Source organism: Hyperolius riggenbachi, chromosome 6 (genome assembly GCF_040937935.1).
Source record: "Hyperolius riggenbachi isolate aHypRig1 chromosome 6, aHypRig1.pri, whole genome shotgun sequence".
Taxonomy (NCBI): Eukaryota; Metazoa; Chordata; class Amphibia; order Anura; family Hyperoliidae; genus Hyperolius; species Hyperolius riggenbachi.
This window is the reverse complement of record NC_090651.1, coordinates 303,751,632-303,779,184: the sequence shown is the minus strand read 5'-3', so window position 1 is coordinate 303,779,184 and position 27,553 is coordinate 303,751,632. Positions and strand designations below refer to the sequence as shown.

General features: G+C 51.0%; 1 long non-coding RNA gene across 1 annotated transcript; it reads right to left on the bottom strand.

Moving 5' to 3' along the window:
• Positions 1-8,861: 8,861 nt before the first annotated feature.
• LOC137521665 (uncharacterized) lies at positions 8,862-26,956 on the bottom strand. Its single transcript, XR_011022174.1, has 4 exons — positions 26,590-26,956; positions 12,206-12,361; positions 12,025-12,103; positions 8,862-9,148 (listed from the first exon to the last, which is right to left on the bottom strand). It is a non-coding gene; the product is annotated as an uncharacterized lncRNA (long non-coding RNA).
• Between the last annotated feature and the right edge of the window lie 597 nt (positions 26,957-27,553).

The window sequence follows — 27,553 nt, the reverse complement described above, 5'->3', positions numbered from 1 at the left end:
ATGACCTCCAGCATGTTGTTGTGGTTGAATGAGAGGCGTGGTTACGCTTCTTGTAGAGACAGCGTAGGAAAGCGTCTTCTGCTGGGCGGGAACTGTAGTACTATGCTAGACTAGTCTTCTTCGGTAGTAAATATAGTAATGAGTCAGGTGCAGGTTGTTTTGGTATTAAAAAAAATATAGTTCTAGACAAAACGTTTAACATTTGTGATTGGGGACGTGTCAGACATTCCTGGTGGTGCCTAACACTTAAAGAGGAACTGTAACATAAAAATATCCCCTGGGGGGTACTCACCTCGGGTGGGGGAAGCCTCCGGATCCTAATGAGGCTTCCCACGCCGTCCTCCATCCGTCAGGGGTCTCGCTGCAGCCCTCCGTGGAGTCCGGGCAGCGGTGACGTCATTATTTACCTTCCTGGCTCCTGCGCAGGCGCTCTGACGGCTTTCCATTCCGAACTACACGGAAATACCCGATCGCCGTCGGGTCCGCTCTACTGCGCAGGCGCAAGTCTCCTGCGCCTGCGCAGTAGAGCGGACCCGAATGAGATCGGGTATTTCCGTGTAGTTCGGAATGGAAAGCCGCCACAGCGCCCCCGCTGGAGCCAGCAAAGGTAAATATTGAAATGACAGTCGGCACAGTCGCCGGCTGTTCGGAGGGCTGCGGAGAGACCCCCGTGGGACAGAGGACGGCGTGGGAAGCCTCATTAGGATCCGGAGGCTTCCCCCACCCGAGGTGAGTACCCCCCAGGGGATGTTTTTAATGTTACAGAGTCTCTTTAAAGAAAATCTGTAAGGAGAAAACGTCCCCTGGGGGGTACTCACCTTGGGTGGGGGAAGCCTCCGGATCCTGTTGAGGCTTCCCAGTCCTCCTTGGTCCCACGGTGGCGGTGAAAATCCTCCCGAAGCGGCGGCAATGTAAAGATTTACCTCTGTGGCTCCAGCGCAGGCGCAGTATCCGCTCTTCCCACGGAGATAGGCGGAAATAGCCGATCTCCGTCGGGCCGCTCTACTGCACAGGTGCAAGTCGCTTGCGCAGTAGAGCGGACCCGACGGAGATCGGCTATTTCCGCCTATCTCCGCCAGGAGAGCCGAAACAGCTCCCCCGCTGCAGCTTGGAAAGGTAAATATTTAACAGGCTGTCGGATTTTGAAGGGCTGCAGCGAGACCCCTGTGGGACTGAGGAGGATGGAGGAAGCCTCATTAGGATCCTGAGGCTTCCGCCTCCCGAGGTGAGTACCCCCAAGGGGATGTTTTTCACGTTACAGAGTCTCTTTAAAGGACAACTGAAGTGAGAAGAATATGGAGGCTGCCATATTTATTTCCTTTTAAACAATACTGGTTGCCTGGCAGTCCTGCTGATCTATTTGGCCGCAGTAGTGTCTGAATTACAACAGAAACTAGCATGCAGCTAATCTTGTCAGATCTAAAAATTTGGCTGTCGTGCGGACCAGTGTTTGCAGATCTGACAATGTCAGAAACCTGATCTGCAGCATGCTTGTTCAGGGTCTATGGTTAAATGTATTAGTGGCAGAGGATTAGCAGGACAGCCGGGCAACTGGTATTGCTTAAAAGGAAAAATGGCAGCCTCTGTATACCTTTTGCTTCACTGACAGGTTAACGATACCAGGTTCACAACAGGAGTACAGAGTACAAGGCACATTTTCCTGTGGTTCCACCAATCTGGTATATCTGATCAGGTGTGCTAAATGCCCCAATGTTATGTACATGGGAGACACTAGACAAACTCTGCGCAAACGTATGAATGGACACAGGCACACTATTAATGATACCAAATCTGGACTCCCAGTTGCTACACACTTTCGGTCCAACGGACACAGCATGGATGATCTTCATGCCACTGCCCTGAAGGGTGGCTTCAAAATGTCAAATAATCGATTAATAGCAGAACAAAATTTATAAATCGGTTCAAAGCTGTGGAGAAGGGTTTGAATAAAGACAACTTTTTATATTGGTATGAGGCTGATGATATTTGAACTTTCTCAGCCATTCTAGCTGAACTTGTGAACTAAGAATTTACGATACCTCTGGGTCAATCCTAATCCCAGGTCTGTGAGCATCGAGTAAACAAGGATCCTTATCTCAGCTAACAACCACTAACCCCATTTAGATGGTCTGTTTGAATTAAGGCATCTTAATGGCATGTATTTATGCTTGAAAAAAATATCTGTTTTCCCTTTTGATGTTGCATGTATATAGCTGTCTGTACCACCAGCCTGCAAACTAACAGGATATAAGCCCGACGAAGGCTGCAAGGCCGAAAGCTTGCTTATTTTTATTCATTTTAGTTAGCCAATAAATGGTATCATCCTTACTGAATAAGTGCTGGCTTACTGAACAGGCAGAGCCGAGATTCAAACCCTGGTCTCCTGTGTCAGAGCCCGTAGAGGGGAACTGAAGTAAGAGGTATACGGAGGCTGCCATATTTATTTCCTTTTAATCGATACCAGTTGCCTGGCAGCCCTGCTGGTCTATTTCTCTGCAGTAGTATCTGAATAACACAGAAACAAGCATGCAGCTAGTCTTGTCAGATCTGACTTTAAAGGATACCGCAACTGAAAATAAGATTGCGGCAGTGTGTGGGGGAGTATAAGTAAATAGCTTTAGCTCCTCCTGCCCCCCTCCATCTGTTGCCGTTCCTCTAATAACCCCCCCGGTGTCCGGCGACTTTGTTGACCTATAACCTGGACATATTGCGCCCTGTGCGCGCAGTATGCCATCCCCACTTCTCTTCTGGCCGGCGCATAGCGTTCGGCTCAGAAGCACGCTGATTCCTCTGCCTCCCCTGGGCTGCATGTGCGCTCCATTACAGTAAGCGTCACATGAGAGCTATTTTGGATGTATAAGTTGGATTCAGTGAATCCTCGTGGTCTGAACGAGGAAGCTACCGTATATAGCCGTTTTCTTTAATCATACTGCATTCTCAAATCATCCAATAGGGGCACCCACACTGCCTTTTATGAAATTGCATTATGTTATTGTAATGTGTTGTAAAATATGCTAATTGTACATATATTTGCCCTGGATTTGTATATAGTGTATATATCTATGTTTATCATACACTCATATTGTTGTTTATTTATGTTCATAGTGCCATGAAGCCCTCACACCGTTCATCAACATCATACCGAAGTGCCACTGCTAGGATCTATTCAGCTGTGTGCCTCCTTGCTTCTTTTCCCCGCAAATGGTATATGTGCCTGTTCCTCCCATCCCCATAGCAAGCGCGGCGGACATCTTGCGGTTGGAGGCAGCTCTACACTCCACGCTATGTTCGTCCTGCGCATTGGAGATGGTTGGCATCTGAGCACGTAGGGCAGTGAGGCATGTCGCGTGACATCATTCTGCTACTGGGCCGGTGTAATGTCAGAATGGGCAGCCCGGAAGCAGCCTTCCTTCATTGAGTATCACGCATGCTCAGTGGGAAGTTAGACATTATTTACCTGAAATATCTCCGCTTCCGCACTACGTACACTCCCGAAATTTTCAAGGGAGGGGACCCCCAGATCTAGCTCTCTGTCGAATTGCAGACCCCGAGCCCCGCTAGTTCTCGAGATAGGTTTGCTGCAATCAGTCTCGGGAACCAGCGGGGCTCGGGGGCTGCAATTCGGCACAGAGCTAGATCTGGGGGTCCCCTCCCTCCCCTGAAAATTTCAGCAGTGTACGTGGTGCGGAAGCGGAGATATTTAGGACGTTTTACGTGGCTGCACAATTTAATGGGACGCAGGCTCCTACTGCGCATGCGGGGCTGCCCAATCTGCGGGGCTGCCCATTCTGACACTACACCGGCCCCGGTGTGATGGCTCTTCCCCATTCCGCATAGCGCATTATTTAATCCGGACACCGACACTCAGAACTCCAAGACTTCACCGCACTGCACATTGCTTCAGTTGCCTCCAGCATCTAACCCATTGAGAAAGGACATTCCGAAACGCTGCGTCTGGGTAATGCAGCAGTGTTTGTGTCTCGCTCTGTAGCGCTGCTTGGGACTTGTGTCATTTTGGACTCTTCAGTTTGTTTTGCTTCTCATGTTCAGATATACTAGTCAGTACCTCTAGCCTGGTATTACAGCAGTTTCTTTTGCCCCGCATTACTGCACATGATTGTATATGCATCTGGTACAAGCTGTATCCACAGTTGTTACTGAATTGTATATTCCCTGCATATTTACTTTGTCATTCTGTCCATTTCTGTGATTGTTTTGTCAATCTATATCTGTTTTTCAATACAATTTTGGCAAGTAAAGGCCCATACACTCGTCGGATTTTTTTAAACGACGGGTCGTTTGGACGTCCCGTCGTTCAGTCGTCAAATCGGGCATGTGTACAGTCCGTCGTTCAGCTGATAAGACTGGTTTTGCGCGATCTGCCTGGCGGATCACTCAAGACCAGTCTAATCAGCTGAACGACGGACTGTACACACGCCCGATTTGACGTCCAGATGACTAAACGACGGGACGTCCAAACGACCCGTCGTTTAAAAAAATCTGGCGTGTGTATGAGCCTTTAATCTCCATGGTGTGCATGTTTGGTATATAGTATCTGCTTTACAGATGTAAAACCTTCACAGCACTGGAAAGTGTTTTTTTGTTTGTGTCCTAGCTGGAGCAGTGGCGTAGCTAAGGAGCTGTGGGTCCCGATGCAAATTTTACATGGGGCCCCCCAAGCACTCTATACAAATCAATTGATACGGTGCACCAAAACCTGCCAATGGCAACTACAGTGTCAGAGGTGCAAGAAGGGGATGGGGAACAGCTTGTTAATGATTACCACTATTCAAAGTATCTATAGAAGTGATTATTATGAGAACAGGATCAATAGAGAGCTAACACTGTAGTTGAGGGGAGGCCCTTTGGGGCCCCTCTGGCCCAAGGGCCCCGATGCGGTCGTTACCTCTGCACCCCCTATTGCTACGCCCCTGAGCTGGAGAGATTACAGGTCACTTCCTCCTCTTGGGCCCTTATGCAATTACCTTTTTCTCCTGAGCTTTCTCCTAGGAGATATTTTCAAACTTAAAAATAATAAAATGCCTTTTAGGCCACCAGCAAGAAACAAAATACTTAAAATAGTTTAGGTAGTTTTTTTTCACTTAGTTTTTGGTACTTTTTCAATTGCAAAGTGCTGAAAAGTTACTGTAAATAGAAGATGAAAGATTAACTCCTTGGAGAAAAAGTGAATTGCATATGGGCCATGATGTCACTGGGAGAGGAAGTGAACATAAATCTTCCTAAATTTAATGCAAACAGTAAAAGTTTGTCAGATATGCTAAAGGTGTGAACACACCTAACAACTGATGTCACCCATCGGGATCGGAATCCCTTGGGCGATCTCGCTGGCTGGCCTGTACAGACGCATGTCAGCTGTGCAGCTGACAATGCATTGTGTTGCTATGGGGGACATCTTTAAAGAAATTGGCTGCAGCTTGGCCAAGTAATTCTGCTGGGCAGATCACTAGCCGGGTATCCGTCACTGGTCAGGGGCCTCTGTACACATAAACAGATGTGAGTCCCTCGCCGTCCAGCCGCGATCAGCCCCGGTAATTGCTTCAGTCGTGTCAGTCTGGGTCTTCTGTGCATGCTGAAGTAATTACCAGGGCTGAACAATAGACCACGGGAGGATAACGAGGGACTCACACGTGTTTCAGTATCGGTTCTGTGTATTTTATCATCTCCGGTCTACTTTAAAGAACACTTGAACTAGGGAAAATAGCTGACTTCTATTTGCCTGGGGCTTCTCCCAGCCCCCCCCCCCCCCTTCCTTGTCTTTGAGGCCTCTCTAGGTCCCTTCCGTTATACCACCGTCCTCCCACAGCCAAATCCAAAGCCGTGAATGGCAATGCTTAGCAATTCCAGCTGCAGATACGCAGCAGAATGGGAGTCGCAGACGAACCGGAAACAGGCGTAGCTCCTCTTAGAACTAAGCCCTTAGTGTCTCAGCACATATCCAGTGCCAACCATCCAAAATATTAGGATTACCAAAGCGCAGGTAACGGATCACAAGGTCATAGTGGGTATGAAAATCTCCCAGTGGCTAGCAGCAGACCAGTACTCTTCAATACTTGGTAATAAGCATGTTCGCTGTGGCATTATTCCCAATAATGTTGGCTATCGCTCTACAGGTACCCCGCTTATCGTTGATGACCTCAATGCACTTTGACCTTGTGATCCGGGACACCTGCGCTTTGGTAATATCCTGGGTGTAGGTACTGTATATGTGCTGAAACACGAATATCTGGATTAAAATTTGTGGTATTTACACACCCTTCCATAAAAAAAAATGGAAAGGACAATGGGGTTGATTTATGAAACCTTGGTAAAATTATAGATGGACCGCTTTCACAAGAGATTGGGGTCTAAGCTGGAAGAGATCATCCACTGGAGCTTTAGCAATTTTATGAAAAAATTTTTTTCCCTTTAACATGGGGGAGAGGGGGTCTATATTAGGCAGAGTAAGGGGACTCTAAGCTTTTGGCCAGCGTGACAATCACCCTTTTAGCCTATATGGAGATTTTCCAACTCGCTGGACAATAATCTAAGTACCAGCGGGTTGAGAGTAGCCGTTATCTGGGCCTGTTAACCTCCCTGGCGGTCTATTAAGATCGCCAGGGCGGCTGCGGGAGGGTTTTTTTTTAATTAAAAAAAAACTGTTTCATGCAGCCAACTGAAAGTTGGCTGCATGAAAGCCCACTAGAGGGCGCTCCGGAAGCGTCATTCTGATCGCCTCCAGCGACCAGAATAAACAAGGAAGGCCGCAATGAGCAGCCTTCCTTGTTTTGCTTACATCGTCGCCATAGCGACGAGCTGAGTGACGTCATGGACGTCAGCCGACGTCCTGACGTCAGCCGCCTCCGATCCAGCCCTTAGCGCTGGCCGGAACTTTTGTTCCGGCTGCGCAGGGCTCGGGCGGCTGGGGGGACCCTCTTTCGCCGCTGCTCGCGGCGGCGATCAGGCAGCACACGCGGCTGGCAAAGTGCCGGCTGCGTGTGCTGCTTTTTATTTCGCTCAAATCGGCCCAGCAGGACCTGAGCGGCGACCTCCGGCGGTGATGGACGTGTATAGTCGTCCATACCGCTGAGGAGGTTAAAGGACAAATGAAGTGAGAGGGATATGGAGGCTGCCATATTCTTTTTCTTTTAAGCAATACCAGTTGCCGGGCCGTCCTGCTGATCCTCTGCCTCTAAAGGTGCGTACACACGCAGACCCTACCGCTGAGCGGACTTTCAGCAGACTGTAGTGCGTGTGTACAGTCTGTCTGCAGACTGATAAAGCTGTTGTTGAACGATCCGCTCAGCAGATCGTTCAAGAACAGCCTTATCAGTTCGTCGACAGTGCGTACACACGCACTAGTCTGCTGAAAGTCCGCCCAGCGGGAAGGTCTGACGGACCCGTCATTGGCTTCTGTAGTGCGTGTACGCACCTTCATACTTTTAGCCATAAACCCTGAACAAGCATGCAGCAGATCAGATGTTTCTGACATTTTTGTCAGATCTGACAAGATTAGCTGCATGCTTGTTTCTGGTGTTATTCAGACACCACTGCAGCCAAATAGACCAGCAGGACTGCCAGGCAACTGGTATTTTTTAAAAGGAAATAAATATGGCAGCCTCCAAATTCCTCTCACTTCAGTTGTCCTTTAAAGGGGAACTGAAGAGAGAGGTATATGGAGGCTGTCATGTTTATTTCCTTTTAATCAATACCAGTTGCCTGGCAGCCCTGCTGGTCTATTTCTCTGCAGTAGTATCTGATTAAAACCAGAAACAAGCATGCAGCTAGTCTTGTCAGATCAGACTTATAAGTCTGAACCACTGAAACACCTGATCTGCTGCATGCTTGTTCAGGAGCTATGGCTAATAGTATTAGAGGCAGAGGATCAGCAGGGCTGCCAGGCAACTGGTATTGTCTAAAAGGAAATAAACATGACAGCCTCCATATACCTCTCTCTTCAGTTCCCCTTTAACCCAACATCCAAAGGTAGCTGCCACCATGTGTTTTATGGGATACACACACACACCCTTTACAACATTTTCTTGTTTCAAGTCTGACCATCAAGACATTTTAGTTACTGTCATGTCCAGATAGGAATATCACAAAATTTACAATAAGGTGGCCTCATCTGAGAGAGCTGCACAAAGTTTTTTGAGTGGACACTCCATCTAAAGGCTGGGTACTTGATATGGTGGCATAGGCAGTATCACCTCACAATTGAATCCAGAAGATATCAGCACACCAATGTTGCAGTGAATTTATTGTGCTCAGCTTCCACTAAGAATGGACAATTGTTTCGAGGGGCGCACAGGGTCCCCCTTTATCAAGGCGTGTGGATATCTTCTGGATTCTCTTCTGAGTGAGGAGTTTCTCGGATTCTTGAATAGAGGACAACGATTATCCCCACTAACTCAGTAAAGGTGGCCATTTCACCCGTTTCACTCTGATCGAAACCTCTGGAAATCAATGTAGCGATTGGCCAAATCAAAAGATCATTTGATCAATGTTTGGCCAAAATCGATCAAACACATTGATCGGACCAGATCTCTGGTTTCTGCTGCTTGGCCAGCAGGTGGATTTCCTTAGCTTGACACCAGCCCAGTCCAACACTGAGCTTTGTCGGTGCAAAACAAATGTTTAAAGTGACACTGCAGCAAAAAAATAATTACTAGAACATTAGTAGCAAAGAAAATAGTCTCATATTTTAGTTTCAGTTATATAGTTTTTTTTTTTATAACATTGCATCATCAGATACGCTCTTTTGCATAGATAACTGGAGTTTCTTAACTCTTCCTGTACTGAAAACATTAGACTCATATCTCTGCTGCTAATGTATTATTTCTTAGAAGTGTTACACATACAAATCATTATCTCATAAGTTTATTTTCAATTCAGATTCCCTTTAACTTCAAACTCCTGGTGCAGGCCGTTTATTTGCTGCTGCCAAGTATAATAGCAGAAGATTGCTGCACAATGTCCTGCCAGTGCAGCCATACTAGTCCAATGATTCCAGCTGTAGAAAAGAGCTGAACAGATGAAGGCTCACAAATCCCCATGTGATTAGATTGTTCATGGATTTAGTATAATGTTGGAGAAGCTTGCGTTGTGCTTACTGTTGTGCCTGACTCAGAAATATCTTTCGGCTTCTTTCCTAGAGGGAAGAGAGAAAACCATCAGTATATTCACAACCATCCAGTGGTCAGAGCTGAGCAGAAAATCTGCCATATACTGGACAGCCATAGCCCGGTGACCATATGGGCTGGAAAACTGCCACGGCCTGCACTCTGGCCATGGTGCGCACCAGTCCAGCACGGCCGTCACTACGCAAGCAGATGTTTGCGGTGTGTTACACAGTGAGTTTGGTATGTCAGTGTGAAGCAGGACTCTAATTACACTCCCTGATTGATGTATATGTTACGGCCAGAACCCGAAGTCTGGCCACTTCGGGTTCTGGCCGGTCAAAGCTAGAAATGGCCGGCTGAAGCGGCCAGTTTGCGAAATGGAGGCTTTTTGTGGACTTTGGCCGGCCAGAACGCATTCTGGCTAGATGTGGCCGGCCAAGTCCCGAAGTTCTGAGTCCCTGCTGCCTCTTGTCAGCTCGCCTCACCCTTCTTTCACGTCTGCTTGCTGTCTCTCTGGCTGTTCGGCTCATTCTCCCCTCCCCTGCTATTTGACTCCCAGGCTTCTGTCTTCCCGGGCTGAGCCCTGCGATGTCTTGATGAGTTCCCCGCCTCCGTCTCCCCTGCTATTCAGCTCCATTGATTCCAACTTCCCAGGCTGTTCCCCAGCGATGTTTTGATGAGCTCCCCACTCTCCACCACATGTTTTCCTGACGCTGCATCTCTGCCTCCCGTATGCTTTCTTCTGTCTGCCTTCCCACTTTGGCTGCGCAGTTCACCTCTCCCTGTCCCCTCATAAGTGGACCTGAACTCTTGCACAGGACAAACGAAAAACGGAGAAATGCGCCTGTATGAATTTAGTCTGTCTAATTCCTCTTCATCTGTGACTAATCACCATTGAAATTTGATGTCTCAGCTGGGTCGGCTCAGGAATGTAATTGGTAAACACAGGATAATATGTCTGCTTCCATGAAAGCAGGATGTAGACACACTGCAGATTATCCGCTGTAACAAATACATTTTGTAATAAAGGACGTTTTTCTTTAAGGGCTCAGACACACTATAAGCTCTTTTCTGAGCGTTTGCGATTGATTAGCACATTGTGAGCACTTTTTAAAAATCGTTCCCATTCATTTTCATTAAAATTGCGGTAAAAAAAATCGCCACATACACGTAAAAAAGTACGCAATCGTGGCGATTTTTACCGCAATTTAAGTGAAAGTGCATGGGAGATATTTTGAAAAATTGTTCAGAAAGCGCTAATCAAGCGCTCAGAAAAGCGCTTAGAGTGTGTTTGAGTCTTAAAGGGACACTTAAGTCAAACAAAAAAAATGAGTTTTACTCACCTGGGGCTTCCAATAGCCCCCCTGCAGCTGTCCGGTGCCCTCGCCGTCTCCCTCCGATCCTCCTGGCCCCGCCAGCAGCCACTTCCTGTTTCGGTGACGGGAGCTGACAGGCTAGGGACGCGAGTGATTCTTCGCGTTCCTGGCCACAATAGCGCCATCTATGCTGCTATAGCATATATCATATACCATATAGCAGCATAGAGGGTGCTAATGTGTCTGGGAACGCGAAGAATCACTCGCGTCCCCAGCCTGTCAGCTCCTGTCACCGAAACAGGAAGTGGCTGCCTGCGGGGCCAGGAGGATCGGAGGGAGACGGCGAGGGCACCGGTCAGCTGCAGGGGGCTATTGGAAGCCTTAGGTGAGTAAAACTCATTTTTTTTTGTTTGACTTAAGTGTCCCTTTAAGGTTCTTATGCTATTTTGTATCTTTCAGAGCAGAGACGAGGTTCTGAGTGCCTTTTGTGCTGTCGGAAAGGACTCGGGACTTGTACATTTTGGACTTTGGCCGACTGACTTTGGCCATTTCTAGAACTGGCCGGCCAATGTCAGAATTTCCCAGCATTTTGGACTTTGGCCGACGTCAAATCGGCCAGTTCTAGAAACGGCCGGCCAATTCTAGAATTGGCCGATTTCTGGTTTTGGCCGTAACATATACACATGCAAGATGTTTGAAAGCACTTTAGGCCTGCAATTTAGCATTCAATGTGATTTCTGCCCTTAAAACGCTGCTTTGCGTCAAATCCAGATTTTTCCCCGGGGCTTTTGGTGTCTATCCCACTCATCCATGCCCCCCTCCAGGTGTTAGACCCCTTGAAACATGTTTTCCATCACTTTTCTGGCCAGCAAAATTTTTTCTATTTTTCAAAGCTCGCCTCCCCATTGAAGTCTATTGCGGTTCGCAAACTTTTACGCGAACCGAACCTTCCGTGGAAGTTCGCGAACCGAAAAACGTCGGTTTGCGACATCTCTATAGTAGAATAAAAGTAATCATACTGTAACTATTGGCTTCAGCTCACACCTTATTGATGCTGCACTGTACAAAGAAGGCATCCTCTTTTGCATTGATGTCCATGGGGACTTGGAAGGGTGTTTAGGATAAGCATGCTATTAAAGTACACTTATCCTTTAAAATAGTCACTCTAAGCATTTATCACAGCAAATATGAAGATTTTTACAACGTGCTGGTTCATTTTAGGGCAGCACGGTGGCGTAGTGGTTAGCGCTCTCGCCTGGCATCGCTGAGTCCCCGGTTCGAATACCAGCCAGGTCAACATCTGCAAGGAGTTTGTATGGTCTCCCTGTGTCGGTGTGGGTTTTCTCCGGGCACTCTGGTTTCCTCCCACATTCCAGAAACATACATATAAGTTAATTTGCTTCCCCCTAAATTGACCCTAGACTAAAACATACATGCACTACATGATACATACATAGATATAAGGTTATGGTAGGGACTAGATTGTGAGCTCCTTTGAGGGACAGTTAGTGACAAGACTATATATATACTCTGTACAGCGCTGCGGAAGATGTCAGTGCTATATAAATACTAAATAATATTAATTGTACCATTTGTAGCTGGTCTTTGAGGGTGTTCACCAGATTTCCATAGGAATTGCTTAGCGCCATGAGATAGAACATCAGAGTGCTTTTGATGGCAGAAACAAAATAGAAATCATCAGTTAGACAAATATCTAGGAGCTGCAGTTAACGGAGGATTATCATAGCGGAATGCCCATCAGGGACTTACCAGGAAACCAGGAATAACGGCACTGCAAAGGCCTGCGAGCCAATGAACAGGAAGAAACTGCTTGCGATTTTTGGAAGAGAATGAACTGCTGTGGGTATGGTTTCCCATATGGTCTCTTGGTTTTTGAAGGGCCCACACGCCTTTGATGGAGGTATACTGATAAAGAAGAAAGTAGCCAATTATGATTTTGTATCTGCACAATGTCACATTTCCATGACATCCTCAAAAGCATGCAAAAAGCAGCTGTCATTGGATAAGTTCCTTGTTAAAGCTACACACACAAAAAAAAGGTTGTGGTGAGTCACAAGATAGCATAGCAGGGGCGTAGCAATAGGGGTTGCAGAGGTAGCCACCGCATCGGGGCCCTTGGGTCTGAGGGGCCCCGAAGGGCCCTCCCTCAACTGCAGTATTAGCTCTCTATTGGTCCTGTGCTCATAATAATCACTTCTATAGATACTTTAAATAGTGGTAATTATTAACAAACTGTTCCCCATCCCCTTCTTGCACCTCAGACACTGTAGTTGCCATTGGCAGGTTTTGGTGCGCCGTATCAATTGCTATGTATAGAGTGCTTGGGGGGGGGGGGGGGGGGGGGCAATGTACAACTTGCATCGGGGCCCACAACTCCTTAGCTATGCCACTGCCAGATAGCAATTATTCTGTTAGTTATAGTGACATACACATGTTGATTTTATACAGTACGGTCATTTTTAGTAAGCATTTTTAACAAATCACCTGTGTTTCCATTAATCCTTATAGGGAAATTTGCTTTGGCATAAGAGTGCTTTGAGTTACAAGCATATTTCCAGAACAAATTATACTCGCAAACCAAAGTTCCACTGTATCTACATTTAGGTCTGAAGGACTATCCTTTTGTTTGATTTAAAACATAGCAAAGAAATGAACAGCGCTACTAAAAAATTGACAAATTTCAAGTACTACATTTCAAGTACTACATTCCAATGAGCACCTTGAGGCTTTACAGGGGTGCTTACAATTTAGCACCCCCCCCCCCACTTGCCAGGACAGTTAACAAACCCCACAAATTACCCCATTTTGGAAAGAATACACGCTAAGGTATTCCATGCGGGCCATGATGAGTTCATAGAAAATTTTATTTTTGCCACACGTTAGCGGAAAATAACATTTTGTGAAAAAAAAACAATTTCTGCTAACTTGTGACAAAAATAAAATCTTCTATGAACTCACCATGCACCTCACGGAATACTTTGGGGTGTCCTCTTTCCAAAATGGCATCATTCGTGGGGTCTGTCCTGGCATTTTAGGGTCTCTGCAATTATTGCATGTATGGCCAGTATTAGGAGTTTCTGCTATACTCCTTATATTGGGCATACGGGTAATGCACTCTGGGCTGAAAGGAAAAATGACCGTCAAACAATCAATCAATCAATCAATGTGGATGAAAAAATATCTGCCAAAAAAATGTGAAAAAAAGAGGGGAAGGCGTCTGCCAGGACATAGGAGCTGCCACCCAAAAACGTCCAAACCCACTCAACTCGTATGCCCTGGCAAACCCGATTTATCCATTCACACAGATCGATGTGGATGAACAAATCATTGCCAGAGTTCTTTTTTGATACAAAGTGCTTGCCAAAGCATAGGAACTCCAACACCGCCCCTCAGCTCATATGCCTCGACAAACGTATCTATTTTACTGCGGAGGAGAAATCTCGTCCTGCAGCGCTGCATGCACCAATTTTGTGTAACCTGACAGAAGTGCAATGCTTCTGTCAGGATGCACCATCAGTGCTGCAGCTGGTTGGTCGGTCGCTCGGTCCACCTGGAAGGGTAATGGATGGAAAAACAGAGAAAAAAAAAAACACACAAGTAAGCAGCAGAGCAATAACTTCATTAACATTTATAAACTTCTTCAAACAAAACCTTGATATTGTGAACCAAACATTAACTTTTTTGCTCACCTGTGTTTTTTTTTTTTTTTTACTTACCTTCCGAGGACAAACCTCTCCTCCCCCATGGGACAATGTGCGAAGTGCAAATAGCACAGAGTTGTGGTGAAGTACATTACGCATTTTGTCCCAAGTGAAAGGAGAGGTTTCTGGCAGCCCTGTGTATTAGGGTCTCTCGAAACCAGATGTTTGGTTGCACACTCCATATTGGCATATCCGGTGGGTCAAGCCCGCCGCACCGTATCGCCCAAAACAGACCTTCAGGGAATATCACAAGAGTAGCATTCGGCCTAGTAATGAACTGCGTCGCCATAGACTAACATGACTTCTGGGCCGACCTAAATTGCCGCAGAAGCCACGCAGTAACGTAAGCATGCACTAGCGTTAAGTCAAGCACTTCCGGCGTAGGGGGGGGGGACCGCAAAGTGTGACGTTTGCTAGGCAATTTGCCCGAACGCATCGCACCAGTGTGAAATAGCACTGAGAGACCCTTGTGTGCCTACTGCTGTGTCTGGAGTTCCCTACTCTCTAATAGTGTACCTGCTCGTGGTACCTCTCAAAACACTCCCCTAGGCATAGGCCAGGCTGGTCAGGACAGGTGGGACAGTAAACAGTGGTGTCACGCTTTATTCCAGCCCTGCTGCAGACACGACAACGTTTTATTCGGGTGAGTTGACCTGGGGTACTCGGAATCGGATAGGCATAATGCCTTCCATGCAGCTGGCTAGTTGCATCTGGGGGTTGGGCCACGGCACCTCCTGGATACAGGAGTTGCATAATGACCTCTTTCTGAAATTGAAGAAAAGATACAGTTCTCCCAGCCTTACTGTAGAGAACAAAGCTGTTGTAAACTGCCAACTGAATGCGGTAAAAAGACACTTTTTTATACCAGCGTCTTGTTTTCTGGGAAATTAAATAGGGCGCTAACCTCTGGTCATTGAAGTCCACCACTCCCATGTTAGTATTATAGTCGTGGACGACAAGGTGGTTTTTCAATGACCTCAGTTCGCCGTTGAATTTCGACTGACGTGTCTGCGTGAATGGTGGACAGAAAGTAAACGTCCCTCTTGTCCTTCCATTTCACCGCGAGCAGGTCATCAGCACACAAGGCGGCCCTCTGCCACCGTTCAAGTCTGGTGGTAACGAGCCGTTGGGGGAAGCCCCGGCGACTAGGCCGCACGGTGCCACAGCATCGGATTCCTTCTATTTTTAAGTGCTGATAGAGGGCCACACTTGAGTAATAATTGTCCACATAAAGATGGTACCCCTTCTGGAACAAGGGTGACACCAAGTCCCACACAACCTTTCCACTGCTCCCCAGGTAGTCAGGGCATCTGACCGGCTCCAATTTTGAGTCTTTTCCCTCATTGACCCTAAAATAAGATGTATAGCCTGTGGCCCTTTCACAGAGCTTATACAGTTCCACCCCATACCGGGCGTGCTTGCTTGGGATGTACTATTTGATGCGAAGGCGCCAGGTAAAACGTATTAGGGACTCGTCTACGCAGATATCCTGTTCAGGGGTATAAGCATCTGCAAATCTGGATGACAGGTGGTCTATGAGGGGCTGAATTTTGTGGAGCCGGTCATAAGCAGGATGACAGGTTTCATTGTCATTGAAGTACAGGAAGCACAGGATGTTCTTAAATCGTGTCCTGGACATGGCAGCAAAGTACAAGGGAACGTGATATGCTGGGTCCATAGATCAATAAGACCGCAACACATTCTGTTTGACTAGTCCCATGTGAAGGAGAAGGCCCAAAAACAATTTAATTTTCGGAAACTTGGATTGGTTTCCACCGAAAGGGCTGGGCAAGTAAGTTATTCGGATTGGCGGTTATAAATTGTGTGGCCTTATGGTTGGTCTAAGAGATCCTGGGTGATGAACAGATAGAAAAAGTCTAGGACCGATCCTAGATTATCTGTCTCGACATGGACTCCAGACTGGGCGGTGAAAGGGGGCAGTACGGGTGCAGCGGAATCAGGGGAATGCCAATCAGGATTTGCCAGCACCTCTGGTAAACTAGGGGTAGAACGGGCCTGTCTTCTTGGTGGCTGTGACCGTGATCTTACTGCACGTGCCACCGAACCAGTTTCAACTTCCATGCTGGTGCTCGCCACTTCACCACGGTATAAGGAAGCACTGGTGCTAAGTCCAGGAGATGCTGTGCTGCTGGTGCCTGCCCCACCATGAAATCTCAGACCAGCACTAGCACCACTTTGCTGCCCATGAGGCTGATCCTGTGCCACCTGCGGTCCAACGACATGGGGTGTGGTACGCCTGGCTCTAGCCGGGACCTCCACCTCGTCATCACTATCAGTATGTGAGCCACTGCTCTCTACAGGTTCAAACTCTGACCCAGAAGATTCGTCGAATGAGGTGTCCCAATCCTCCTCATCCGACTGGGCCATGTACCTGAACATCTCATCATCGGAATACCCCTTTCTTGCCATGGTGGACTGCTAAATTTAGGGGGTATTCCTCTGAGACTACCCAGAAAATAGAGCACCTACCTAGCAAAAGGGAGTACTTAAGAAGCAGAAAGCTGTGGTCAGTGAGTTTTCATAAAAAAAAAAAAAAATCAAAACTGATCTTTACAGTGCCACAGCTATTGTACAGTGTTGTTTTTTTTTTGCAGTGATCAGAAAAAAAAATTATTTCACTGCGGAGGGGCGGGCTGAACGCAAGTGCACGCGAACGATCAGGCCTGATCGGGCAAACACTGTGTTTATCAGTGGTTCCTAGTGACCCTAATATGGATCTGACTGCGATCAGTAATGATCACTTACAGATACTATATAGTACCAATGTTGATTAGCGACAGTGATGACGCTAATTAGTGACTGTGGTGCAGTGGGCTGAGCACTAACTGACACTAACAAAGGGGCCTAGCTAACTGGCCTAACTGCTAACACTAGTGATACTAAAAAAGTGACAGTTTTCACTGATCACTGTTTTTAGATCACTAGGATAGTGACAAGGGGGTGATCTGGGGTGTGTGTGTGTGTGTGTGGGGGGGGGGGGCAATCACAGGGCACTCAAATCACGGGACAATCAAAGCCGATCATGGGACAATCAAATACAATTACAGCACAATCAAATACAATGCACTGGAAAGGTGATGGGCGGGGGGGGGGAGGGTTGGATCTGAGGGCTATCTGAGGGTGTGGAGGGTTGATTGGGTGCCCGCACGGGGCAGATTGGGTCCTGATCTAATGGGTGGCAGACACAGGGGGTGACCGATGGGAGATCAGTGAGTTATTACAGGGGAGAATAGATGTAAACAATGCACTGGGGAGGTTATCAGGAGGGGGGTCTGAGGGCAATCTGAGGGCCTGGGAGGGTGATCAGGTGCCCCCAAGGGACAGTTTAGGGTCTGCTCTGATGGGTGGTGGTGACAAGGGGTGATAGACAGGTGATCAGTGGGTAAGATAGATGTATACAAATGTATACAGGGGGGTGGTCTGTGGGAGATCTGAGGGTAGGGTGGGTGATCAGGGGACCCTAGGGGGCAGTTAGGGACATAATCTAGGGGATAGCGTTGACAGATAGTGACAGGGAGTGATTGATGGGTTTTTAGGGGGGTGCTTGGGTGCAAACTGGTCTGCTGGGGTGATCAGGGGGGGTTCTGAGGGCTGGGGTGGGCGATCGGGGGGGTCTGTGTGTGTGAAAAATGTGTGTGTGCCTTTACTCACTGGGCTGCCGTCCTCTCTCATGGTTGCATGACGAAGAGACCATCAGAGGAGGAGGCAGCCTGTATAATACACTTTGTTACATAAACAAAGTGTATTATACACTTTTTATTGGGCAGATCGTTATTTTAAAACCCGCCGGCGTTGCTAATTGGCCGGCGGGTTACGGCGCGAGGTGGGCGGAGCCTATTGCCGGTGGCAGATCGCGTCACCAGTGACGCGATCGCCGCACAAGCACGCCCCACCGCTGGTCAGCCGATCGGCTGACAGTGGTCCTTTAGGCCCAGGAGTTGGGTCCGCCTATCGGCTGTAGGTGGACGTAAAATGGTTAAGACAGGTACTAAGATGGCAGATGCTGTGTCCATTAATTTAAAAAAAAAAAAAAAAAAAAAGGTCTTACTTCTACCTACACTGTCGACAAAGCATCCTGGAGGGAGTACAGCTATTTGTGTAAAATAAGCATTGTACACATAACACAACTTCCGCTATGTACGCAACATGTTAGGGCTGGCACAGACTGACACTTGGGGACGATAAATGTGTCCTTTCCAGCGGGTAACGAAAGCAACAATTAAAATGGATCAACTGCCGCTTCCATTCATGTGAAACTCATTGGCCTCAATTCACTAAACTTATCGCCTGTCTTTAATAACGTTTCTAGCGTGGTCACCATGGTGATAAGGCATGTCAACATTTTACCTCAGGCAAACCTAAAGTTAACCAGGGCTGTGGAGTCGGAGTCGGAGTTGTGGAGTCGGAGTCGTGGAGTCGGGCAATTTTGGGTGCCTGGAGTCGGAGTCGGGAAAAAATGCACCGACTCCGACTCCTAATGAATTTGTAACTGTAATTAAAATAGAAAATATGATAAAATGTTCTATTTCTCAGATAATAGTCATTAAAAATAATGTATATATACAGTATATATACAGTAAAAGCTGTGCTTTGTCTACAAAAATGAAATGAACCAATCAAAATTAGTTACTTGTGCTGCTTCAATAAAGCAGTCCCCGTATTTTTAAGGTCAGATATACATATCTGATTGTGACTGTATATATGATGTGCACACAGGAATCTCTTATCTATACTAAATAACATCTATGCTGTAAGAATAAAGCCTGATGTGTAGCCATGTCACTAATAGAGATGGTCAACGAGATGGAAATAATTCCGCATTGATGCTGATTTATGCAAATGTACGCACTCCCTTTGCTGATGAAATCAAATAATTTGATATGTTATTAAAATTTGGTTTGGTGACTACAAATTAAAGGGTAACTGAGACGGATGAAAAGTAAAGTTTTATACATACCTGGGGCTTCCTCCAGCCCCCTTCAGGCTAATCAGTCCCTCGCTGTCCTCCACCACCCGAATCTTCTGCTATGAGTCCTGGTAATTCAGCCAGTCAGCGCAGTCCAGCCGCATGCCGCTCCCACAGCCAGGAACATTCTGCACCTGCGCAATAGTGCTGCACAGGTGTAGCATGCTTCTGGCGGCGGAGTGTGTACATGCGCACTACGCCTGACTGGCTCAAGTACCTGGACTCATAGCAGAAGACCCAGGTGGTGGAGGAGTACAACGAGGGACTGATTATCCTGAAGGCGGCTGGAGGAAGCCCCAGGTATATATAAAACTTTAATTTCATCTGTCTCAGGTTTACTTTGTTACACAGTAGTACTATACTCTACATATGCACTCCCCACAGAGCTGCAGGGAATCCACTGAGAATGCTGTGCACATTGAACACAGAGGTGTTGTCTTGTTTACAATCTCCTCATTCCCCTGCAGAGTACCTGCACATCATTCTTACATGTACCCACACTTACATTGCCTAGGGCCTGATAGATGTTCTTTGTTCCGGTTTGTACCTTTTACAAGTACTCTTACCAAGTACTAGTTTTAGTCTAAAGGGAATAAATATAGTAGTCTACATATCCTTCTCACTTCAGTTGTCTTGTAAAATTCCTAAGCGTTGGCAGTTAAGAGACGAATTTCATGTTACATACTTTTAATCAACAAAATTGTAATATGCAAATTAGAGGAGTCGGAGTCGTGGAGTCGGAGTCGGTGGAATCCTAAACTGAGGAGTCGGAGTCGGAGTCGGTGGATTTTTGGACCGACTCCACAGCCCTGAAGTTAACTCTTCTGTCTTTAAGTTAACTCTCCAATCCTTAAAATAACTCCAGAGTTAAAGACAGGCTGTTAATTAACTGCATGTGAAAATAACTACAGAGGAGGTAACTTAAGGAATGGAGAGATAAGATAACTCTCTTATTGTGTGGAGGTAAGTTTTCTCTTGCCTTATTATCTCCAGCATGATCTTAATGAATTGAGGCCATTGCCTCATTGTGGACACTATGGCCTCAATTCACTAAGATCATGCTGGAGATAATAAGGCAAGAGAAAACTTACCTCCGCACAGTAAGAGAGTTATCTTATCTCTTCATTCCTTACGTTACCTCTTCTGTAGTTAATTTACCTCCTCTGTAGTTATTTTCACTTGCAGTTAATGAACAGCCTGTCTTTAACTCTGGAGTTATTTTAAGGATTAAAGAGTTAACTTAAAGACAGAAGAGTTAACTTTTGGCTTGCCTGAGGTAAAATGTTTCCTGAATACTACATGCCTTATCACCATGGTAACAACTCTAGACAGGAGATAAGCTTAGTGAATTGAGGCCTATGTCTGCCAGTTTCATGTCCCCCTGCAAAGGTCAAAACCTGACGACAAAGCTCTGGGAACCGCTGTTGAAGGTTGCCAAATGCTTTTCTGAGCAGAAAAGCATTTGTCATCGGCTAAACAAGACCTTTCCGCTGCTTTCCCCAGATGCCAATTTGAACTGGTTGCGTAAACAATGGTAAAATTGCATATGCACAGACAAAATTTTACCAACACTTAGGCCTCAATTCATAAAGCATTACCGCATGCGGTAATGCTGAAAACAGCTCCGTATAAGGCTGTGCAGGGAGCCAAAGTCTCCGCGGGCCTGTGCAGGGAGCCAAAGGCTCAGCGAGCATGTGCAGGGAGCCAAAGTCTCCGCGGGCCTGTGCAGGGAGCCAAAGTCTCCGCGGGCCTGTGCAGGGAGCCAAAGTCTCCGCGGGCCTGTGCAGGGAGCCAAAGTCTCCGCGGGCCTGTGCAGGGAGCCAAAGTCTCCGCGGGCCTGTGCAGGGAGCCAAAGTCTCCGCGGGCCTGTGCAGGGAGCCAAAGTCTCCGCGGGCCTGTGCAGGGAGCCAAAGTCTCCGCGGGCCTGTGCAGGGAGCCAAAGTCTCCGCGGGCCTGTGCAGGGAGCCAAAGTCTCCGCGGGCCTGTGCAGGGAGCCAAAGTCTCCGCGGGCCTGTGCAGGGAGCCAAAGTCTCCGCGGGCCTGTGCAGGGAGCCAAAGTCTCCGCGGGCCTGTGCAGGGAGCCAAAGTCTCCGCGGGCCTGTGCAGGGAGCCAAAGTCTCCGCGGGCCTGTGCAGGGAGCCAAAGTCTCCGCGGGGCTGTGCAGGGAGCCAAAGTCTCCGCGGGCCTCTGCAGGGAGCCAAAGTCTCCGCGGGCCTGTGCAGGGAGCCAAAGTCTCCGCGGGCCTGTGCAGGGAGCCAAAGTCTCCGCGGGCCTGTGCAGGGAGCCAAAGTCTCAGCGGGCATGTGCAGGGAGCCAAAGTCTCAGCGGGCATGTGCAAGGAGCCAAAGTCTCAGCGAGCATGTGCAAGGAGCCAAAGTCTCCGCGGGCCTGTGCAGGGAGCCAAAGTCTCCGCGGGCCTGTGCAGGGAGCCAAAGTCTCCGCGGGCCTGTGCAGGGAGCCAAAGTCTCCGCGGGCCTGTGCAGGGAGCCAAAGTCTCCGCGGGCCTGTGCAGGGAGCCAAAGTCTCCGCGGGCCTGTGCAGGGAGCCAAAGTCTCCGCGGGCCTGTGCAGGGAGCCAAAGTCTCCGCGGGCCTGTGCAGGGAGCCAAAGTCTCAGCGAGCATGTGCAGGGAGCCAAAGTCTCAGCGAGCATGTGCAGGGAGCCAAAGTCTCAGCGAGCATGTGCAGGGAGCCAAAGTCTCAGCGAGCATGTGCAGGGAGCCAAAGTCTCAGCGAGCATGTGCAGGGAGCCAAAGTCTCAGCGAGCATGTGCAGGGAGCCAAAGTCTCAGCGAGCATGTGCAGGGAGCCAAAGTCTCAGCGAGCATGTGCAGGGAGCCAAAGTCTCAGCGAGCATGTGCAGGGAGCCAAAGTCTCAGCGAGCCTGTGCAGGGAGCCAAAGTCTCAGCGGGCCTGTGCAGGGAGCCAAAGTCTCCTCGGGCCTGTGCAGGGAGCCAAAGTCTCCTCGGGCCTGTGCAGGGAGCCAAAGTCTCCTCGGGCCTGTGCAGGGAGCCAAAGTCTCCGCGGGCCTGTGCAGGGAGCCAAAGTCTCCGCGGGCCTGTGCAGGGAGCCAAAGTCTCCGCGGGCCTGTGCAGGGAGCCAAAGTCTCCGCGGGCCTGTGCAGGGAGCCAAAGTCTCCGCGGGCCTGTGCAGGGAGCCAAAGTCTCCGCGGGCCTGTGCAGGGAGCCAAAGTCTCCGCGGGCCTGTGCAGGGAGCCAAAGTCTCCGCGGGCCTGTGCAGGGAGCCAAAGTCTCCGCGGGCCTGTGCAGGGAGCCAAAGTCTCCGCGGGCCTGTGCAGGGAGCCAAAGTCTCCGCGGGCCTGTGCAGGGAGCCAAAGTCTCCGCGGGCCTGTGCAGGGAGCCAAAGTCTCCGCGGGCCTGTGCAGGGAGCCAAAGTCTCCGCGGGCCTGTGCAGGGAGCCAAAGTCTCCGCGGGCCTGTGCAGGGAGCCAAAGTCTCCGCGGGCCTGTGCAGGGAGCCAAAGTCTCCGCGGGCCTGTGCAGGGAGCCAAAGTCTCCGCGGGCCTGTGCAGGGAGCCAAAGTCTCCGCGGGCCTGTGCAGGGAGCCAAAGTCTCCGCGGGCCTGTGCAGGGAGCCAAAGTCTCCGCGGGCCTGTGCAGGGAGCCAAAGTCTCCGCGGGCCTGTGCAGGGAGCCAAAGTCTCCGCGGGCCTGTGCAGGGAGCCAAAGTCTCCGCGGGCCTGTGCAGGGAGCTAAAGTCTCCGCGGGCCTGTGCAGGGAGCCAAAGTCTCCGCGGGCCTGTGCAGGGAGCCAAAGTCTCCGCGAGCCTGTGCAGGGAGCCCAAGTCTCAGCGAGCATGTGCAGGGAGCCCAAGTCTCAGCGAGCAAGTGCAGGGAGCCAAAGTCTCAGCGAGCAAGTGCAGGGAGCCAAAGTCTCAGCGAGCATGTGCAGGGAGCCAAAGTCTCCGCGGGCCTGTGCAGGGAGCCAAAGTCTCCGCGGGCCTGTGCAGGGAGCCAAAGTCTCCGCGGGCATGTGCAGGGAGCCAAAGTCTCCGCGGGCCTGTGCAGGGAGCCAAAGTCTCCGCGGGCTTGTGCAGGGAGCCAAAGTCTCCGCGAGCCTGTGCAGGGAGCCAAAGTCTCCGCGGGCCTGTGCAGGGAGCCAAAGTCTCCGCGGGCCTGTGCAGGGAGCCAAAGTCTCCGCGGGCCTGTGCAGGGAGCCAAAGTCTCCGCGGGCCTGTGCAGGGAGCCAAAGTCTCCGCGGGCTTGTGCAGGGAGCCAAAGTCTCCGCGAGCCTGTGCAGGGAGCCAAAGTCTCCGCGGGCCTGTGCAGGGAGCCAAAGTCTCCGCGGGCCTGTGCAGGGAGCCAAAGTCTCCGCGGGCCTGTGCAGGGAGCCAAAGTCTCCGCTGGCCTGTGCAGGAAGCCAAAGTCTCCGCGGGCCTGTGCAGGGAGCCAAAGTCTCCGCGGGCCTGTGCAGGGAGCCAAAGTCTCCGCGGGCCAGTGCAGGGAGCCAAAGTCCAAGTCTCCGCAGGCCTGTGCAGGGAGCCAAAGTCTCCGCGGGCATGTGCAGGGAGCCAAAGTCTCCGCGGGCCTGTGCAGGGAGCCAAAGTCTCCGCGGGCTTGTGCAGGGAGCCAAAGTCTCTGCGAGCCTGTGCAGGGAGCCAAAGTCTCCGCGGGCCTGTGCAGGAAGCCAAAGTCTCCGCGGGCCTGTGCAGGGAGCCAAAGTCTCCGCGGGCCTGTGCAGGGAGCCAAAGTCTCCGCGGGCCTGTGCAGGGAGCCAAAGTCTCCGCGGGCCTGTGCAGGGAGCCAAAGTCTCCGCGGGCCTGTGCAGGGAGCCAAAGTCTCCGCGGGCCTGTGCAGGGAGCCAAAGTCTCCTCGGGCCTGAGCAGGGAGCCAAAGTCTCCGCGGGCCTGTGCAGGGAGCCAAAGTCTCCGCGGGCCTGTGCAGGGAGCCAAAGTCTCCGCGGGCCTGTGCAGGGAGCCAAAGTCTCCGCGGGCCTGTGCAGGGAGCCAAAGTCTCCGCGGGCCTGTGCAGGGAGCCAAAGTCTCCGCGGGCCTGTGCAGGGAGCCAAAGTCTCCGCGGGCCTGTGCAGGGAGCCAAAGTCTCCGCGGGCCTGTGCAGGGAGCCAAAGTCTCCGCGGGCCTGTGCAGGGAGCCAAAGACTCCGCGGGCCTGTGCAGGGAGCCAAAGTCTCAGCGAGCATGTGCAGGGAGCCAAAGTCTCAGCGAGCATGTGCAGGGAGCCAAAGTCTCAGCGAGCATGTGCAGGGAGCCAAAGTCTCCGCGGGCCTGTGCAGGGAGCCAAAGTCTCCTCGGGCCTGTGCAGGGAGCCAAAGTCTCCTCGGGCCTGTGCAGGGAGCCAAAGTCTCCGCGGGCCTGTGCAGGGAGCCAAAGTCTCCGCGGGCCTGTGCAGGGAGCCAAAGTCTCCGCGGGCCTGTGCAGGGAGCCAAAGTCTCCGCGGGCCTGTGCAGGGAGCCAAAGTCTCCGCGGGCCTGTGCAGGGAGCCAAAGTCTCCGCGGGCCTGTGCAGGGAGCCAAAGTCTCCGCGGGCCTGTGCAGGGAGCCAAAGTCTCCGCGGGCCTGTGCAGGGAGCCAAAGTCTCCGCGGGCCTGTGCAGGGAGCCAAAGACTCCGTGGGCCTGTGCAGGGAGCCAAAGTCTCAGCGAGCATGTGCAGGGAGCCAAAGTCTCAGCGAGCATGTGCAGGGAGCCAAAGTCTCAGCGAGCATGTGCAGGGAGCCAAAGTCTCCGCGGGCCTGTGCAGGGAGCCAAAGTCTCCGCGGGCCTGTGCAGGGAGCCAAAGTCTCCGCGGGCCTGTGCAGGGAGCCAAAGTCTCCGCGGGCCTGTGCAGGGAGCCAAAGTCTCCGCGGGCCTGTGCAGGGAGCCAAAGTCTCCGCGGGCCTGTGCAGGGAGCCAAAGTCTCCGCGGGCCTGTGCAGGGAGCCAAAGTCTCCGCGGGCCTGTGCAGGGAGCTAAAGTCTCCGCGGGCCTGTGCAGGGAGCCAAAGTCTCCGCGAGCCTGTGCAGGGAGCCAAAGTCTCCGCGAGCCTGTGCAGGGAGCCCAAGTCTCAGCGAGCATGTGCAGGGAGCCCAAGTCTCAGCGAGCAAGTGCAGGGAGCCAAAGTCTCAGCGAGCAAGTGCAGGGAGCCAAAGTCTCAGCGAGCATGTGCAGGGAGCCAAAGTCTCCGCGGGCCTGTGCAGGGAGCCAAAGTCTCCGCGGGCCTGTGCAGGGAGCCAAAGTCTCCGCGGGCATGTGCAGGGAGCCAAAGTCTCCGCGGGCCTGTGCAGGGAGCCAAAGTCTCCGCGGGCTTGTGCAGGGAGCCAAAGTCTCCGCGAGCCTGTGCAGGGAGCCAAAGTCTCCGCGGGCCTGTGCAGGGAGCCAAAGTCTCCGCGGGCCTGTGCAGGGAGCCAAAGTCTCCGCGGGCCTGTGCAGGGAGCCAAAGTCTCCGCGGGCCTGTGCAGGGAGCCAAAGTCTCCGCGGGCTTGTGCAGGGAGCCAAAGTCTCCGCGAGCCTGTGCAGGGAGCCAAAGTCTCCGCGGGCCTGTGCAGGGAGCCAAAGTCTCCGCGGGCCTGTGCAGGGAGCCAAAGTCTCCGCGGGCCTGTGCAGGGAGCCAAAGTCTCCGCTGGCCTGTGCAGGAAGCCAAAGTCTCCGCGGGCCTGTGCAGGGAGCCAAAGTCTCCGCGGGCCTGTGCAGGGAGCCAAAGTCTCCGCGGGCCAGTGCAGGGAGCCAAAGTCCAAGTCTCCGCAGGCCTGTGCAGGGAGCCAAAGTCTCCGCGGGCATGTGCAGGGAGCCAAAGTCGCCGCGGGCCTGTGCAGGGAGCCAAAGTCTCCGCGGGCTTGTGCAGGGAGCCAAAGTCTCTGCGAGCCTGTGCAGGGAGCCAAAGTCTCCGCGGGCCTGTGCAGGAAGCCAAAGTCTCCGCAGGCCTGTGCAGGGAGCCAAAGTCTCCGCGGGCCTGTGCAGGGAGCCAAAGTCTCCGCGGGCCTGTGCAGGGAGCCAAAGTCTCCGCGGGCCTGTGCAGGGAGCCAAAGTCTCCGCGGGCCTGTGCAGGGAGCCAAAGTCTCCGCGGGCCTGTGCAGGGAGCCAAAGTCTCCGCGGGCCTGTGCAGGGAGCCAAAGTCTCCGCGGGCCTGTGCAGGGAGCCAAAGTCTCCGCGGGCCTGTGCAGGGAGCCAAAGTCTCCGCGGGCCTGTGCAGGGAGCCAAAGTCTCTGCGGGCCTGTGCAGGGAGCCAAAGTCTCTGCGGGCCTGTGCAGGGAGCCAAAGTCTCTGCGGGTCTACTCTGTGCAGGGAGCCAAAGTCTCTGTAAGGCTGTGCAGGGAGCCAACGTCTCTGTAAGGCTGTGCAGGGAGCCAACGTCTCTGTAAGGCTGTGCTGGCGTTAGGCAAAGGAGATAGGAAATTGGTAAGTCAGTGTACTGGCAAAATAGGAGGCAGCAGCCACACTTGTCACAACAGTGTCAACACAATGCTAAACTGGTTCTACCTCTTCACATGTGTACCACTCACCTCCTGCTCGGCTAGTTCCACCCTTCTCCTGCGCTGGCGCTCCTCCTCTGCGGCCTGCGCCTCGTCCTTCCGCACGCGCGCAACATTGTCCTTATTGCGCAATGCGCACGTGCCAGCTCTTCTTTGGCAGAATGTTCATTTTGGCCGCGAGCTATGGAGGGATCTGTCAATCAGTGAGGCCCCGCCCCTCGTCGTGCAGCGCGATAACGCCGAAGTCCACAGGCTTCCGCGCTTCTGAGCAATACGTTATAACTTTAATAGGTTATATATAAGTTCTTGTTTGGGTAGATTGGTTAACCCTACAACGCTCCCGGGTCTAGACTCATTTACATTTACAAGCGCCTGGTATTTGCGTGATGATGTATAGCATCACGTGGACGGAAGTAGTTGCAATGACCTTCAGCATGTTGTTGTGGTTGAATGAGAGGCGTGGTTACGCTTCTTATAGAGACAGCGTAGGAAAGCGTCTTCTACTGGGCGGGAACTGTAGTACTATGCTAGACTAGTCTTCTTCGGTAGTAAATATAGTAATGAGTCAGGTGCAGGTTGTTTTGGTATTAAAAAAAAATATAGTTCTAGACAAAACGTTTTACATTTGTGATTGGGGACGTGTCAGACATTCCTGGTGGTGCGGTGCCTAACACTTAAAGAAAATCTGTAAGGAGAAAACGTCCCCTGGGGGGTACTCACCTTGGGTGGGGGAAGCCTCCGGATCCTGTTGAGGCTTCCCAGTCCTCCTTGGTCCCACGGTGGCGGTGAAAATCCTCCCGAAGCGGCGGCAATGTAAAGATTTACCTCCGTGGCTCCAGTGCAGGCGCAGTATCCGCTCTTCCCACGGAGATAGGCGGAAATAGCTGATCTCCGTCGGGCCGCTCTACTGCATAGGCGCAAGTCGCTTGCGCAGTAGAGCGGACCCGACGGAGATCGGCTATTTCCGCCTATCTCCGCCAGGAGAGCCGAAACA